This window comes from Arvicanthis niloticus, chromosome 10, assembly GCF_011762505.2.
Source record: "Arvicanthis niloticus isolate mArvNil1 chromosome 10, mArvNil1.pat.X, whole genome shotgun sequence".
Lineage (NCBI taxonomy): Eukaryota > Metazoa > Chordata > Mammalia > Rodentia > Muridae > Arvicanthis > Arvicanthis niloticus.
The window spans coordinates 2986733-2992039 of record NC_047667.1 but is presented as its reverse complement, the minus strand read 5'-3'; the positions used below and the strand labels follow the sequence as shown (position 1 = coordinate 2992039).

At 38.3% G+C, this 5307-nt stretch overlaps 1 pseudogene; it reads right to left on the bottom strand.

Annotated features, from left to right (window-relative positions):
- Window positions 1-314: 314 nt before the first annotated feature.
- Window positions 315-2789, bottom strand: LOC117716400 (serine/threonine-protein phosphatase 2A 56 kDa regulatory subunit gamma isoform-like; annotated as a pseudogene).
- Between the last annotated feature and the right edge of the window lie 2518 nt (window positions 2790-5307).

Sequence of the window (5307 nt, the reverse complement as noted above, 5' to 3'; positions counted from 1 at the left end):
GTAATATCAAAGTTGTGAGTTTTTAATCATACTCAATAAACACTGTTTTAACATAAAACCTAAAACAACAATCATTCAAACAGTAAAACAAAAAAAGACAATTAACAGATTGGCATGCCTAGGACAGACAATAGACAGGAAAAGCAGAACTAAGGATTTCTCCATTAGGAGCCAGAGAGAAAGCAGGACTTTTCCCGATTTTCTTCTGCTATCAGGAGGGCTGTGAAACAGTCTTTTCTTTCTTTTTGCTAACATGGCCTTAGAGAGGACAACTGCTTTTCTAAAACCCTCTTTGTCTCTCTCATTTTCAAGGTCTAAATTTTCATCTCCTTCCTAGGAGGTGTCACACAAAGCCTCAACACTCCCCAGTTACTCTCTTTTAGTACCTGGTAATTCACTTTGACTAGATTTTCTATTTTAATCCATGCTTCTCACTTTTTCATTTTTAGCTTCTCTTTGAATTTCTCTGCTTTAAACTGCTGGTTGCAATCATCAAAGAATTTCTGGTTCATCTCCATGAAGAGTTTCAGAGCACTGTATAACAAGCCATGTACTGTCTTGTTCCAATGGGTCTCTTAGTTGCAGTATAAGGATGGAAACATGATGGGCAGAATTTTCACTGCATTGTCACTGATTAAACTCATAATGTACTCATTATTTCAGCAATAGAGTTCCAGCTCTGCCATCTGGAAGTGAGGGCTAGAAACACATTTGGCTAACTGTCAGAAGAGAGGATCCATAATCTTCACAAATTATGATACTTCAATTACATCTAAAATTTCTTCTAATTCATTTAAGAGCATTACTTCTTTTGGACTGTGAGTGTTTGACCAGTATTTGAGAAGTACCATTACCACTGGGTCAGTGAGGGTGCTGTCCTCTAAAAACTGCATGACACAGTATTCCAGCTTGGGATAGTAGACACTCAGGGACCTCACTTTGTGCAAGCGTAGCAACACCTTCAAAAGGAAAATCTTGTGCTCTTCTTTTAGTGGTAAGGCAAATATATTGATTATACTTCCCAGGATCTCCAGTAATTCTGCTATGCCATTGTGGTGCTCTATTTCATAGATAAAACTATAAAACATATTATCGATCTGTTTCCTGATGTAAGTATGCAGGACTAAGAACTTCACATAGATTCTGTTGCAGGGTTGTTTTTAGAAAATCCCTCTCCAGAGGATCCTCACTGTCAAAGATTTCTAGAAGCTGAAATACAAACTCCTGATTAGTATCTTCTGATCTTTGATATATTGGGCTGGAAATCTGGAGATTATAAAAATCTTAAGAAAAATTTATAAACAATCTGTAGATGAGGCCAGGCTGCTTCTGACATTGGTTCATGTTCTCTTGGATCGAATTCTGCTCCTGTAGGATTAGATGAGGGTGGCAAGATTCGAAACATGTTAACTGCAAACATGTGGACAACTTCAGGGTAAATGGGCTCTGTTTGTGATGGCATTCGGGTTGTGGGTAATATACTCTACAATCTCGCTTAGTGCAGCTCGCTTTACTTCCTTTCACTTCAGTTCACTCAGTGGGTCAGAAGCAAAGTCAAAGAGGATACAACACTGATGTAGCTTCTGCATGAAAAGCTTCTCTTGACCCCCAGAAGGAACATCTTTTAAAGATAGAATTCTTTAGAGTTCTCTATTATTGCTGTCATTAAACTAATTAAACTATGTTGAGTTCTGCCATTTGTCTTTCTTCACAGGAAGTATGATTGGCTGAGGGACTCTTATTTTAGTAGGTGCCAAAGACCGGACAGCTGCTGTTGAGGCCCAAGCTCGAGTCCCTGTTCAGGCGCCAAAATAATGTTGGGGTCCACACTAGCCCACGTTGGGGCGGCCAAAATAATGTTGCAGCCCAGGCAAAATGTTGAGGCCCGGGCTGACCCATGTTTGGGCAGCCACTGCTGCTTTGGTCTGTGGGTCGGGGTTCAGCAAGAGCGAGGGTGAGGGTAGACTCAAAGAATGGAGACAAGACAGGGTGTGATTCAATCCCGTTTATTCTTCAGTCTCTCTTCCTCTAAGTGTCTCCTGTCTGATTCTCCCTCTATAGTCTGAATCTCTACTGTCTGCCTCTGCCTTTTATATGTCTTACTTCTAAGCCACACCTCTAAGTTACACCTTTAATCATGCCCTTAGGTCTTGTCTCTAACTCTGACCTCTATACTTCTAAGTCATACTCTTAAGTCACACACCTTTAATCACACACACCTTTAATCTCAGGCACCTTTAATCTCAAGGTATCTAAACCAAGATTATCGGAGTGTGCTCAGCTGTTGTAGGCTATTGTAATCTAAATCTCATGTCAGGGTATATGGCTCAAGATGGCTGCAAAGCTGATATCTGCTTTCTGCTAAAAGTCGGCCCCCAACAAGCTGCAAGACTGATTTTCCTGCTGGCTATCTCAACTTCTACTGTATCTTGTCCTTCTTTTGAAGCTTTTACACATTTCACCAGTTTTGGTGGTTCTTTCTGTGTCTTATTTTTATTTAGCATGGCTGGTGTGGACCACAGCCTCTGCAGCTCCTGCAGCCACCTGCCTCCACTACTGTTGCAGCAGCAAAAATACCCCTGGTCAGGCCACTGTGCTGTCCTGGCTGCTCTCACCTCCATCCGGGGACTGAGTTGCTTAACTGCTCTTGCTTCCCCTTTTCCAGGCTCCCCTTCCAATTTTTTGACCATGTATTTCTTCAATTTTTTTTCTTTTCTAAAATCTCCCTCAGAACTGGAGCTATTCTCCACCTCTTGCAATAATTTCTTAGCTGCATCATTCTGTACCATTACTTGTAGGGAGGAACTCCTAGTCCACATAACACAATCAAAATGATCAAACTCTCATAGTGCCACTTACTACTTTCAGTTTGATTCTACACCACTTCTCCAATACATTTAACTCACTGAAATGGCAGGCTTCTTTCAGAAACCATCCCGTCAGTTTCTCCTCCCTTTCCCAATCTAGGTGGGACCTCTACTTGACAGCACCAGCACTGCCACAATACTGAGCTTGGGCATAGGCAAGGGAAATTAAAGAAAGACTCAGACATGGGTCATTCATTATGAGAGAATGCCAAAGTTTTACTGAGCAGGTTCAATATATACACCAAAACAGGGAAGGAAAAACACAAACTCAAGGAAAAATAAAAACTCAACTGGGGGGCAATGGGATGTCAAGTATAAATTCCCTTCCTGGGGCACCATGCCTACATCAGGATGTTTGATTTTAGAGGAACCACAGAATGTTAGTTAGTAGACAGCAGCACATGGAAAGTCTCAGCCAGGGCATGGCAGCCCTTCAGGGTACTACAGATAGTAAACCGTTAGACTAATAAGAGTGCAGAGAAAGTATCCAAATTAATAAAATCAGAAATGTAAAGGAAACATATCAAGAGAAACTGGGGAAATTTAAAAAAAATCATCAGATACCATTACAGAAGTCTATACTCAATAAAACTGAAAAACATAGATGAAATGAATGATTTTCTAAACAGACTAGGGACCAAAGTTACTTCAAGATCAGATAAACAATCTAAACAGCCCCTTTAACTCCAATCAAATAGAAGCAGTCACTAGAAGTCTTCCCCCCACCCCCCCAAAAAAGCCCAGGTTCAGATAGTTTTAGTACAGAATTCTATAAGACCTTCAAAAACGATCCATTATCAATATTCCTCAAACTTTTTCATAAAATACAAACAGAGGAAACACTACCCAATTATTTCTATGAAGCCACAGTTACACTGATATCTAAGCCACAAAAATACCCAAAAAAGAAAAAGAACTACAGACCAACTTCCCTTATAAATATTGATGGAAAGATACTCCATAAATTTCTTGCAAACCAAATCCAAAAACAAATCAAAATGATTATTCATCATGATCAAGTAGGATTCTTCCCAGGAATGCAGGGATGGTTGATTATATGGAAATCCATCAAGGAAATCCACTATATAAAAAAACTTAAAGGGAATAAAAACCTCATAATCATCTAATTAGACTCTAAAAAGGCCTTTGAAAAAGTGTAACGCCCATTCATGTAAAGTATTGGAGAGATCAGGAGTTCAAGGTGCATACCTAAATATAATTAAAACAATATACAGCAAACTAATAGCCAACATCAAACTAAGTGAAGAGAAACTCAAAGCAATCCCATTAAAATAAGAGACAAAAGAAGCTGCCCACTTTCTCCCTACTTATTGATTATAGTACTCAAAGTTTTGGCCAGAATAATTAGATAACTAAACGACATCAAAGGAATACAAATTGGGAAGGAGGAAGTCAAAATATCCATATTTACTGATGAAATAAATGATAGTATACATAAGCAACACCAAAAATACTACCAGAGAAATCATACAGCTAAGAAACAACTTCAGAAAAGTAGATAGATGCAGAATTAAGTCAGTAGCCTTACTCCACTCAAAGGATAAAAGGGCTGAAAAGAAAATTAGGGTAAGGACACCCATCACAATAGTCACAAATAATATAAAATACGTTGATGTAACTGTAACCAAGTATATCAGTATGCATCAGTTTGGCAGGAACATCAAGTCTCTGAAGAAAAAATTGAAGACGTCAGAAGTTAGAAAGATCTCCCATGTTAATAAATTGACAGGATTAATACAGTAAAAACGGACATCTTATTGAAGGTGATCTACAGATATTATGCAATCTCCATCACAAGTCTCACTCAATTCTTCATAGATTAACAAAGAGCAATTTGCAAATTTATTTGAAATAACCAAAACATTAGTATAGCAAAAAGTATTCTCAACAATGAAAGAACTTCTGGGGAATCATCATCCCTGAACTCAAGCTTTCTATAGATCAATAAACACTGCATTGTGTTAGTACAAAGACAGGCAAGTAGAACAATGAAATAGAATTGAAGACCCAGACATGAACCGACACACCTATATTCACTTGATCTTTGACAAAGAAACTAAAATGATGCAATGGAAAAATAACAGCATTTTCATCATATAGTGCTGGTTTTACTGGCAGTCTACATGTAGACAAATAGAAGAGAAAGTGGTGAAGAGCCTTGAACACATGAGCATAGGGAAAATTTTCCTGAACAGAACATCAATAGTTTATGCTCAATGATTAACAATTGACAAATGGGACCTCAAAAATTGAAAAGCTTTTGTAAAGCAAAGAACACAATTAATAGGACAAAAAGGCAACCCACAGATTGGGAAAAGATCTTTACCAATTCTATATTGAATAGAGGGCCAATATCCAAAATATATAACAAACTCAAGAAGGTAGACTACAGAGAAACAAAGAACTCTATTAAAAATGG